The sequence below is a fragment of the Triturus cristatus genome, chromosome 4_1, assembly GCF_964204655.1.
Source record: "Triturus cristatus chromosome 4_1, aTriCri1.1, whole genome shotgun sequence".
NCBI classification, from domain to species: domain Eukaryota; kingdom Metazoa; phylum Chordata; class Amphibia; order Caudata; family Salamandridae; genus Triturus; species Triturus cristatus.
In genome coordinates, this window is record NC_140585.1 from 13,801,800 (window position 1) to 13,814,958 (window position 13,159).

Here is a 13,159-nt window from a genome sequence, read left to right on the forward strand (position 1 = left end):
TAGTCAGCGATCTATTGGAATCCCTGACTCTACCGAATGAAGTCGCAATTGTGAAGTGCAGTGCACATCGGAAGATTACGGATGATGTTGGCCGTGGGAATGCGTTTGCTGATGAGGTCGCTAAAGAAATGGCCAAGAACATGACGAGCCGAATGTACGTTGCAACGTCTGCAAGATGGATTGCAGAATCAGGAATGTGTGAGAATACGATTGAAAGTGTGAAAGCAATCCAGAATGAAGCAACTGAAAACGAGAAGAATGAATGGAAGGAGAAAACGGGTAATATGGATTCAAGTGGATGTTGGGTCGATTTGTCTGAGCAGCAGCGTTGGATGTTACCTGATGCGTATGTACTTGCAGTAGTCACGATGGCGCATGGAGCGGCGCACATCAGCTCGAAAGGGATCTGTAAAATGTTAGCTCCAGTATGGAAGAACGATGGAATTACTAAGTGTGCAGAAAGAGTGGTGAAAAATTGCATGATATGCCTGATGCATAATCCTGGCAAGGGAACCCCAACCCCAACTGGCCATTTTGCTCCCCCTTCTTGTCCCTTTGAAGTGATTCAGTTGGATTTTATCCACATGGACAGGTGTAACAATCTCAAATACGTCCTAGTGGTAGTCTGTGCCTTCTCAAGATGGATTGAGGCATATCCGTTAAAGGATAACACTGCTATGTCCACTGCCAAAATCCTCCTCAAAGAATACTTCCCCAGGTATGGTATGCCACGGATTGTTTGGTCGGACAATGGAAGTGAGTTTGTAGGGAAAGTTATGAAGAGTGTGTGTGCGGGTCTGGGTATTTCCCAGAAATTTCACAGTGCGAATCACCCACAGTCAGCCGGTTTGGTTGAAGGGTACAATGGCACCCTGAAGCTGAAACTTGCGAAAATTCAAGCTTCCACTGGTCTCTCGTGGCCAGACGCACTGCCTTTAGCTTTACTGTCCACCAGAGCGACTGTACACTCTCGAGTAGGGCTTAGCCCATATGAGATTGTGTTCGGCCGCCCTGCTAATGTTTGGGGAGTCCCTAGGCCAAAGGAATTCAAACGGATTGAATACCCAATGTTGATTGATTACCTTCATGATCTGACTGCTAAATTGAGCCTTATTCATCAACAGGTATTCGAATCCTTGCCTAAACTGCCGGAGAGTCCAGGCCACACGTTGAAACCCGGCGACCAGGTCGTAGTTCGGAACTTTGAACGTACTCGGAACCTCCAGCCAAGATTCGTGGGTCCGTTTCAGGTCCTCCTCACAACAAGAACAGCAGTACGCCTAGCTGGAAGGAAAAATTGGGTGCACGCCAGCCATACGAAGCGTGTCCCTCTTCCACTCCCCTATGACAACTGGGTTAGACAGGGAATTGGTGTATCCGAGACAGAACCTGTTCCTAGGCACATCCCTTTCAGTGATGCAGAGTACCTAACGGACCACCCACGAACGGAAACACAGAACTTTGACACCTCAGCAGGAACCACTCCTTTGAATCCAGAACCGAGTATTGTACAAAGTGAACACTTGTCACCTGTGGAGTCGAACATTTCCGCACCTGTAGACCAGCTATTTCAAGACCAGACAAGACCCGGAAAGTACAGATATAACCTACGTTCTCATGTGATGAACTAATGACATTGCATTATTACCTTTCTATTTGAAAACTGTTTCGATCGTATTGCATTCCATTCAGTCAGGAAGTTTGCTAAAATTTTTATCTTTTTATTTTTCTGTTTCTCTCACCTTACCATCTGGGTTACCGTAGGGTCGTAACGTGTGCCTTGTTTTAATTTGCAGGGAATCAGACACTAGGTCGGGTTCTTCTGTTTGTCTTGGGAACTCCCAGGATAAACAGAGGCAAGTTTTTAACAGGTACAAACCATCCGTTGCGAACGGTTGTAGAAGATGGAGCTTCCTGAATTGCGACGGGTTAATGTCATAAATGTGCACAAGACAAAATTATATGACATATTGTACAGTAAATGTTTCCTAATGCAATGTACTCTGACACTTCTGATTGTCTTAATAACTTTGGTAGGCGGAATTATTTTCGGTATTCAGTTGATCTTTACACCTGTTGTATCTACAGTATCTCCCCATGCTCCTGTTTCTCCGACTGTTGTTTCTCTTCATTCTTTCCATCCTTTTCCTGCCCACGAGCAAGCTCGACGCTCTGAGTTTATAAATAACACTTTCATTCAGCTCTTGCACCAACATCAACTAGTGGTTAACACAACAAACTGCTGGGTGTGTGGTTTGATACCACATACCATGGACAAAGGCATCCCTTATTTGGTTCTGCCTTTTAGTTATAATGGATCATTCTGGGCATTTCAGACCATGTTCGCTTATGCCCTAGAGACCTATCCTCCACGACCTCCGCGTTCCACTCTGCTAATAGAGCCTTGGTAAAAGGAATCACTGACATGGTGAGAGATGTCAATAATACTCCGTTCATTCCCAAGGATGAATTGCGAGTTTACATGGGTTGGAATGTTACGGAATATGGCATTACTCTGGGTGAGAACAAACGTAAGAGCTCAACTCCGATCTGGGTCGTACCCCACCAAGGTCAGGTCTGTTTGCAAGGAAATGGGAGGAATCCGAAAGCTCGACTAGGGAAAAGTGACTGTATCGAAACATATGTTTTCCCGTCACAGTCTTCCCCCGCATTCTTAGCTGCTAAGGGTACCTATTTTGTTTGCCAAGACAGAGCATACACATGGCTGCCTGCTGACTTCTCAGGCTCATGTTATATCGCTCAACTGCTACCTCCGACATACACTGCTGCACCGGACTATCACAAAACTAGAGTTGTGAGAGGTGTTTTCAGTAAAGAAGATACTGCTGGCCAAGAGGCAGGAGACTTTTTCAAGGGTTTCCTCCCATTCTGGGGGCCTATGGCCAACAGTAGAAACTTACGTCAACTAACACGGGTAGTTGAGTCCACTATCACTGAAACTGCGGGTGCCCTTAGTAACCTGACAGCTGAGCTTCAAGCGGATCGCCTCATGACGTTACAGAACCGTATGGTTCTTGATGTGTTACTTGCAGATCGAGGTGGAGTATGTAAGATGATCCAATCAAGTTGCTGCGTTTTTATTCCAGATAATGCGCCAACAGTATACAAGGCCATCTCTAAGTTACATAAGATTTATGTAACTTAGATGTAACATAAGATTTCTGACTCTATTCATGTAGAGGAAGGTGACTGGTCATTAATGGGATGGTTCTGGAGCCTGTTGTCTGCGTGGGGATGGAAGGTTCTGATAGTCACTGGTGTTGCATTAGTATTTTTATTTTCGTGCTGTCTCATTGTTCAGTGTGGTCCTGCCTTATGTAATCTCTGCATTTCTACATGCGTAAGAAGACCACCTGTTTTTAGAGATACGCCACGAGATAGAGTAATGCTGCAACAACACATCAGTGACCTGATGAACATAGAAATGGACTCTGACATAGAGTGAGTTATTGCCTATGTAAGGGCAAAAGGACGGTCTGAGGTTCTGTAGCGATCCGAACCCGTGAATTCGGTATCGTAGTACTGACACGATTTCGGTACCAATGAACCGCAAATGATCCATTGTATACATGACAGTGTTTTCGCTGCGCAACTAGCATGAATTCACTGGAAAATAGGGCATTCTGTCGTAAAAGTCATGGCATCCATTTTAGTTACGGCATCCATCTTGTTTCTTGCCCTCACATAGTCAATGAACGGACGATGACCCCGGCAGAGTCACCTTGCTAAGGACACGTAAGCTCGAGCCCGAAAAAGGCTGACGCTGCATGACTAGGCAGAATCAAGCTGCCTCCCTTGCCTGAGGCCAGTCCTGCTATACTGGTTCTCGTGTCCGTTGTCCTGACTGAAAGGCCGAAGACGGTAGCCATGCCCGTTTATGATCCATAAACACCTCTTATCCTACATTTCAATCCTTTGCACCTGGCTCTGCTCCTTTCCTTCTGGGCTTTTACAATGGGGAGGTTACGATTTTTATGATGGGGAGGATCGGGCGAAGAATGGAAAACTGTCGAGAGGACCTGATCGAATACCGAAAACCTACAACTAATTATTGTTTGATGTCAAATTTTACTGTTTGTTTGGGATGCCGGGTTGGGCATGAGAAATATTCGTGTAATGTTGCCTAAAGACAATTTGCGTGTATTTAAAGAGTAACCCACTTAATGCAATTTGAACAGTCTCGTAGATTCTGTCTCTGTGTGGTTCCTATGATTTCTGTGTCCCTGCAGTAAATAAACCTTGGTCTTTGACGCCACCATCGAGAAGCCCGTGTCTCTGTTTATTTGTGCACCGAGACAGGAGGAACTCAGGGGTCTTCGGGTGTTGTTTCCCTGACACCTCTGGACTCTTAAAAGTCCAGAACCTCAAATGGGCTATGGATGCACCATTAACGCCAAGGGCGTATCAAGGTAATCTTACAGGTCGCAGATACTGAGGCACGAGAGTGGGTGAACATCATGGGGCTCCCAGGCCACGGCAATCAGCATCTAGTGCTAACCAGTGAGGCAAACGGTCAAGCTCCATCATCTCCCTGAGAGCACCCACGCAGCTCATCGACCTCCGGGGCACGGGGGGTCCCGACTTCAGTCTGTCACATGACGGAGAGGGTGGCCCGTGCAGGAGTATTAGTGAGTTCCAGCTCAGCTGTCCCATGCTGCCAGTCCGCGGCTCGCAGGCCTCGCGGGCCTCGATTTATTGCAGAGCACGGCCACGGCCCTGTCCTCTGGCTCACACGCGACCCCTGTCATTTTCTAACTGCGCAGGGACAGAGGTCAAATGTCAGTTTGACGTTTTACTATTTGTTCCCCATCTGTTCCTGGACAATGGTTTTAACTTTTCTTTCACTTATCACAGTTTATGGTTTTTGTCGAGTGAGCCGACAAGGATTATTGTGAAACGAAAGGAGGTAAAATGTCCGTTTTTTCTCCTCAACATTTAAACCGCTTGTGCATGAATAGCACACGTATTTCAAAATATATCAGGAATTATGAAATACATTTTTTTGGTAATTCAGAAGTGTGATGCAAACAAAGATTTAAATAGGAGAAAGTAAATCAGAATACATTACTTGGTGATGTGCAAATGACAAATATTTGCAGACACTTTATTTCCAAACATTGCACACTATATAGTTTTAAAACCAAGTCAGTGACAAATTCTGTGGCTATTTTATTGTAAAATCTGCTGACTACAAATGACAGTGTGCTGCTACTTTATGCTTTAGTTATGTATTTATTAAAAGTGATAGCTTTTAAACATGATTTGAGAAACATTCATGCCCCAGCCCTGATGACAATGCAGTTAATGAACTAAGAGGAAAGTCAGCGGTCAAGTGTATGAAGAAAAGGGCGTCTCAGTGAATTAAAATTCTTGCCTAGGATCACATAATTTGAAACCAGTTTATGGGTCAAAAGCATTATAATTAGGTCATTTTTAGGATTTTTCGAGGCCTGTGTCTCCAGAGCTTCAGGCACGCGTGACCATCTTGGTCCACGTCCAGGCCACGCCCCGTAGTCCTGTATTATGATGGAATAAACAAAACTACAAGTCCCAGAATTCAAGGAAAAGACATGGGTTGAAGTAGTACAGCGTGCATGGAACTGGGAAACTAGACAGGGCTGTAGTCTGGAACTTTCCACATGTTGTGCTTTGGAATATTTGGGTCCGATGTTGGGTTGAGCTTTGTTATTTAGTTTGTGTACTTCTCTTTTGAATAAACTGGAGTTATGACCAGAACAAGGAGCATTCAGTGTTTAAACATTCCAAAACATGGCTGCATCTTAATGAGGTCAAGGATGCATCACAGCCCTGGCACTGCTGGCCCTGCACAGGAGTGGAGTCTTGGTCTGTAAATAATGAGTAGTGCCCCGGTCTGACAGACCGAGCCAGAGGGCCTGGTAGCATCATGAGGGCTAGGTCACTCTCTGCCCTGGCAATGCTCATGACTGGAATCTAAGTCTATGGCTAAGTCATCTAATTTATCTAAGTAGTGACGCTGCATCTGCTGGGGGTGCCTGGGGGTCACACGTGCATCGAAGACACTGCCTCTGCGCTGCAGATTACTCCTTCATCATATGCAAAGATTGTGCCCTGAAATGCAGGACGTCGGGCCTGTGCACTCCCGTGGTCTGATTTCACCTCAAATGCAGCTACCACAAGCAGTGTGCATGTGCAACACAGAGAACACTGCTGAAACACTTCTGGACTTTGGGAACAGAGCTTGTGAAGCAACCAGAGCCAGATCCAGGAAAAATCTGAAAAAAGGGAATAACTTCTAATACTTCAGCCAAGCACAGCGCCGCTTTTTCCTCTGGCTCCAAACAGACAAGGTGATTAAGAAAGTGTTTGAGAGGGTTATTGTTTTTTTTTTGAGCTGTTGCAGAATTTATATTTGGTTATTTTTAGACAGCAGAACTCGTGTATAAACAACATACATAAAGAAGAACTTTGGGCCAGGCCCCTTTACTGAAGTGTCATTCACATTTTGGATCTACCTATAATACACGAGTGAGACAGCATTTGTTCTCTTTACCTCTGCATAGGGTACGGATGAGCACAGAGACCCAAAGGAGTCCCTTCCTCGATGGACTGTCCCAGACTCCTGCCTCATCGACATTACACGGAGGAGTCCACCCCATCCCTTTCTTATAAGAGACTGCCATGGCTGCGCTGTCACCCGCACCCAGGGATGGCTCTGACCCTGCACGCTTCATTTTATCTCAAATACCAGAGTTTCATTTTTAGTCAATACAAATACCACTTTGTCTTTTCATGAAATACCACACAAACTTGCTGAGAACGACAGAACGCAGCACGAGTGCAGGAAAGTCATCCTTTTTGCCCTGATCACCTCACCTCCCGATACTGGTGGTTACTGACTCTGAAAGTGTCCTGGACTCTGTAACCAGGCTCAGGGCCAGTGCTCTGTCCTTAAAAGTATATGGTGTTTGGTATAATTATAAAGGATCAAGACACCCTACCGTAAGTCCCTAGTATATAATAGGGCAGAGAGGTTTAAGGACGTCAGGATACTTAAAGCACTTAAGTGTGCGCTGCTGCGGTGTCTAGTGCCGTTTTAAAGCCAGACCTGCCTTGCAGGCCGGTTTAAAAATAAAACGAGGTCCAAATTTGACTCTGGAATTAAATGTACTTCCAAAGTGCAAAGCCACCTTTTTCTTTCATGTAAGTCACCCCTAAGGTCCGCCGTAGGTGCCCAACAGTAGGGGGCCTTGTTATAAAATGCATGGACAATATAAATTATGTTTATCTACCCTGACAGGGTAAACAGTCAGATTTGTTGTTCCCCATTGTAGTGCTGCGAGCCACATAGGCTAACATGGGAATGCTTTATTAAAGTTTAATCAAGTCTAACTTTTAATTTGGCGTTAGCTAGCAACATGATTCAAAGTATCAAAATAATAGTCACAATAAATCCAACACCTTGCCAGATTTATTATAACTATTAGAGAAAAGTTGTTTTAGAATTTTGTATCCTGCAGTTACCTAAAGCAGCCCTGTAGCATCCTCTTCTGATTGGTCAGCCTTTTAACAGCCTGAGCCAAGCAGCGCCCTGAGTAGGTGTGAAGAGGTCTGGGGCTGAAACAATACAGCAATCTGATGGGAGGACAGCTGTGTCCTGGAGAAGCCAGCACAGGAAGGGGATTGGGGAGATAAACTGAACTTCAAAGGTAGAAGCAAAGATGTCACAGGACCGAGGCCAGCCCCCATTTCCTTGAACCCCAGCAATTTGGGAGCACCCCTAATTAGATTAGGAGAGGGGCTGGAGGGGGGGGGGTGTAGGGAAAAGAAAGCCAAACCTGTGGGTTGGGTTAGCCAGAGCTACACTCCAAGGAGAGAATTCCTCCATTTTGATTTTGGAGGAACTGTACGTTCAGGGACAAAAATAAGCCCCACTTCGTAGGAAGTGGTCATCACAGAAGGAGTCAACTTGAACCCTATTGGTTGTGGTGCCCCCTCTCTTGCCAGCCCAGATTGTGGACTACATATGGATGGTCTGCAGGAGCCCCGCAGATCCCAGCTTGAAACAACAGAAGAAGGCCTGCTGGACCCTTGGACTACACAACAGAGGACTGCACTCAGAAGAACTGCACCTGCTGCACTTTAAAGACCCCACACATGAAGGACTTCGCCTGTCTTCAAGAATAAGGAGTGCACAACAGGTAGTGATGGAAGAAGCCACCTGCAACACCCACCAAGAGGACAACTCCAGCTGACCAGCTTCACCTGGATTTTCCTAGACTGACAAATTGCAGTTTAGGAGTTAGAGACCCAGACCCTCAAGAGGCAAGCCACAGCTTCTGAACAGTTGGCTGGGGTTATGGATCCCTTCTGACTCTCAAGGTACCTTTCAGAACAAGATCTGAAAGTTTGGGGACGTTTTGCTAACTTTTGTGAAAAAGCTCCAGAAAAAGACTGGCTTGACATTGAGAGTCAAGCAGCTGTCAAACCGTAAGTCAGCCTGACTGCGCTGATTTGCCCTGCTGAAGACTTCGGAGCTCCCCACCATCGACACCGAGGACAAAGACCTCCAGAGACCCAAAAGAAGTCGCACTGAAGCAGGCTGCCGCCATCGTCTAAGTGAACTCCGAATTCAAGGACCCGATGTCAGAGGTTGTGTATCTAAAGTCAGTGTGTGTCACAAACTGAATGTAGTAGTGTGTCATTGTTCTACTATTTATTGTCATGTGTAATCCTGGACATGGAGCTTGATTGGTGCCACGCAATCTAAAGATTAAGGTCACATATAAGGATACTAATTATCGCAGCCCCCCACATTGACAGGGTACAGGACTCCTAATTCAGCAGCGCTGCTTATAGGACAGTGATTGCAGACTGAGCGTGTATACTGCTTACAATAATTCCCCCCCCCCTAACAGCTGGGACAGAAATCTCATGGGATTTGGCCCGACCACCTTCACTCATATTGTGTCAAGGATTAATCCTGGTCAGAGCTATATTTTTAAAGCTGTCCAGCCGGACAGTTATTTAATGTTCAATAAGTTACTCATACAAGAATTACACAAAGAAAAATTTAAGTGGGACACAAGCCTGCATCCAACTTTAACAAGGAAGACGTACAATAAGAAACAGAAAAAGGCTCATGCAAAAGGAATTGTTTGTAAGAGACACATTATTGATATAGCAAACAAATCATAAAAGAGACACATTTACACAAAAATAGTGAATTACGAGAGTGTATAAGGTCTGACTATTGAGCGTAAAGAATTTTGGAAAAATCTAAATTGAGTTGAAAGCATTCTCAAACTGTAAAACTTGTAATGTAGTGTATGCAAGTTTATGTCCCTGCAACAAAATATATATAGGACAGACTACTCAAAAAGCATGCATAAGGATTTTCCAATTTCGTAACAGGTTACGCTGCAAGACACCAAACGCCCCCCTTGTGAAACACTTCCAGGCAACAGGCCACACTGAGTACAACATACGCTGGACAATTATAAGTGTGATTAAGCCCCCTCCCAGGGGTGGAGACCTCTGCAAGTCCGACTGGACAGTTTTCAAAATATAGCACTAACCGGGTCTATATTCAATCCTTGTTCTCATTGACTTTTGCCTAGGGACCACTGTCTTTAGAAATAGCCAATCACCCAAGGTCCCTGGCTGACTTTACTTGGGCTCCCTTGTTTCGTATAGCAAGGATTAATCCAGCACATACCTACTTCCTCAAGCACTGCGCCACGAGGGGCCCAAAGCTCCCGACTCTGTTGACAGTCTGCACTGCAGCTCCTGAAAACCTGCAAAAGAAAATAAGACAAGAATCAAGAATCGTAAGCACTTAGACTACAGACAAGTAATAACAAAACTTAAACTAAAAAATCATCGTGCAGCAGAACAGGTAACGCCCGGCCCAAGTAAAGCAGATGTTTTAGGATTTGGATGCCTCGCACTTAAAGACATTAACATTGACGCATAAACTAACCTAGCGCTCAAAGACAAACGCATACTTGTGCGTGATAATGGTCATGGAACCAAGGCATAGATGTTTTATTGGATGTTATCGTAGATCACAAAATGTTGCCTGATTCACGCAAAAAGAGGAACTCAAAGGGCTGTGCAAAAAAACTGTCAAACTCTGTTACAAATGATTCTTTTGATGCACATATGTTTAGTAACATGGGACAAGTGTCGGAACCATGTAGTGTCCAGTTGGTATTTCACTTAAGTGCTGCAAATTCTGTTAAGACCGTCATATAAAGGTCAATCCGATATCGCACGTCCAGGGAGGTCAAAAGTACATATAATAATTATGCTCATGGATATTTAAGGTTGCAGTAATATATAATTGTTTGTGATTATGATTCATATGTCTTTTCAGTAATCAACAATCATGAAAAACTTCCCAGTCAGAGTAGATTCGCGAACATCACAATTCCTACCAGATGGTGTTGATCGCAGGTACTACACAGTAGGGAAATAGGTCACACTTCATGGCAGGTGGATGAGGGTTTAAGTCATGTATAGATCAGTCTGGTAACTTTCTCCCATTTTTAGGTCGAGCCTAGTGCAGCACGCATGCGCTACACTATGAGGAGGCCTCTTGGAATCACTCCAGACTTTCTTGAAACATGTGCATGTGGTTTTTCAACTTCCACACATTCTATTGGCCTTTGCGTGTGGCTTTAAAACATGAAAGCATGCAATTGGCTAAATCCGGGTGCATGTCCCACCTTTCCTGTAAATGTTCACTCCCACGGCATCCAGCTGTCGGGAGCGAGTAGCAGTGCGCAGGGTGCCAGCTGCATTCCTCGTCATGGATCATTAAACACAGCGCAGTCGCTTTCAGTTTAGCGGGCGCGCTGGTTTTTTTCACTCCCCACCTCTCCTCTCTGACCATGCCTCCTCTTCTCCTTCCACCCCCTCTGGACCTTCTCCAGCAGTTCCACATCCATATTCTCTCACTACCACCTCTTTTCTCGGTTTGATTTCCCTTTACATCTTCAATTAATGCCCCCATACGCCTTCCCCTCCCCCTCATTCCCCCTGCCCACTCATGTTAACTCAGTCTTTACTTCCGCTCGTAAAAAATTCCGACCTCGGCTCTGTCTTGCCCCCCCTCGGCTTCCCTCTGTCCCCCTAAGTTCTCTCTCACCCCCACAGTCATAGATGCTTTCCTCACCCACTTCACAACCCCTAACTTCCCCTCCCACGTCGCTTTTAGAAACCACTCCGCACTACCTTTTACCCCTCACAGAGAAAATATATTCTAACTCCCTTCCACACATTCCCTCCCGTACTCCCTTTCGCTGCCCTCCTGTACTCATTTGCCCCTGACACTCCAATTCTTTGCTTGAGTCCTATCTTGCCTCCACAACCCTCACTGGGTCCCCATCTCACGTCCACGCCCCTCCCCTCGTGCATTTACCCCCTCCTTTTACTACCCGCCCCATCCTCACCGTCCTACTTCGCCCCCTCATTCCTCATCTCCTCCTTTACCACCTTCCCACATCCTTCATAGCCACGCCCCTTCCTTCAATCACCTTCAACCTCTTTACTCTCCAATCCCTGTTCCACCAGCCATCAATCATCCCTTCTTGCCCTCGTTCATCCCCAGCCCTCTTCCACTAAGATCCACTCATCCCTTTCTCCCCACCATACTAACTTACTCCACGCCCACTCATTCCTTCACCCATTCTGTGTACATGGTGTTGTACGTGTAGCGCGCTTACCTTGTATTGTGTGCTTAACTCTGTGTACTCTCTTCTACTGGTACTTGATTTACATGTTCTCGGATGTTTCTATGTCTTTTCACCCTTTTTAAAGGCGCTACCACCACCTGAATGACTTCCATATTGACCTTGCATGCTCTTACATGTACTCTGTGCTGTGTGGCAGTCATGCGCGGGTGCTTTGTGCTTGGCATGTTTTCTTTGCAATATGCTACTACCTTGTGTTCTGTGGCCTGCCTTGTTCTGTGGTCTTGGTGCTATACATCTACCGCACTCTTACCTGTGTTTTACATGCACCCTTTCTACCCCGCGCTTTGTGTACACTAAGCTCTAAGTATGTATTGCCACAACAGGGTCCTACTGTGAACTCTGCTGTGCATATATTTTACAACATATTGCCATGTGCTCCATGTGTGGTGTATATTTATCTTTATTATAACTTATAGCTTTTAAACATGCTGCACAGCATTCACAATGCTCTACAACACATATAAAAAATGTTAACAAAGCCAATAGCTCTGTTTAAACACTTATAGGCCCTAAAGGTGAGACCTATTGGCTATGCCAATGCTTGTTTAAAGGATGACATGATGAAGACGACGACTCCCTGAAAGACCCTCCTCCCCAAGCTTTACCCGTAATTCCCAGAGTAAGATATAATCCCCGAACAACAGGTAGGGCACTAGGAGATGGGCCCTTATCGTCTCTGCGAAACAGTAGTGCAAGTCATCTGGTAAGGTTTGCATCACTGAACCTGTAACCCGATCGCTCGACATTGAGAACAAAAACTCCAAAAAAGTGACTAAGTGCGATGGTAAAATCTTGACCGGGAACTACCGCTTAACCGAACTAATCCACGCTCCGTCGCGGTTGGCCTAAAATTTTGACTTTGTCCTGGTCCATTGTGACCGGATAGCCTCGGTTGGCGCTTTGTGCGTTTTGGCACAAGAATGCAATTTTATTAATTTAATCTTTGAAAATTCATATCTCTGATTCCCTACATTAGATTTTTGTTAATTTGGTGTCATTCAAAAGATAAAAATATTCTCTATTGTTCTAAATTGGTGTTCTATTTTTATGGTGTTATGTCTTATACTTATTTACTGTTTTGGTGATATTAAATGCTTTACACTTGCCTATCTCCAAAGTTAAGCCTGACTGCTCGTTGCTAAGCTAACAAGGGTTGAGCAAGGATTAATTGATTCAGACTGGACTGGAATTGATTATACTTATTTACTGTTTTGGTGATATTAAATGCTTTACACTTGCCTATCTCCAAAGTTAAGCCTGACTGCTCGTTGCTAAGCTAACAAGGGTTGAGCAAGGATTAATTGATTCAGACTGGACTGGAATTGATTAGTGATTGTGGTATTATTACTAGCAGAAGGTGCATACTACGACACCTACTAATAAGCCACTTTCCTACAGTA

General features: G+C 45.0%; 1 protein-coding gene across 1 annotated transcript in view; it reads right to left on the reverse strand.

The window, feature by feature from the left end:
- The window catches only part of LOC146839308 (uncharacterized), a 93,728-nt gene that overhangs the window by 49,447 nt on the left and 31,122 nt on the right, over positions 1-13,159 (reverse strand). Inside the window, exon 2 of the mRNA XM_085651332.1 lies at positions 9,719-9,797. The gene's annotated coding sequence lies outside the window, so the exon portion shown is untranslated. The remainder of the gene's footprint in view (positions 1-9,718; positions 9,798-13,159) is intronic.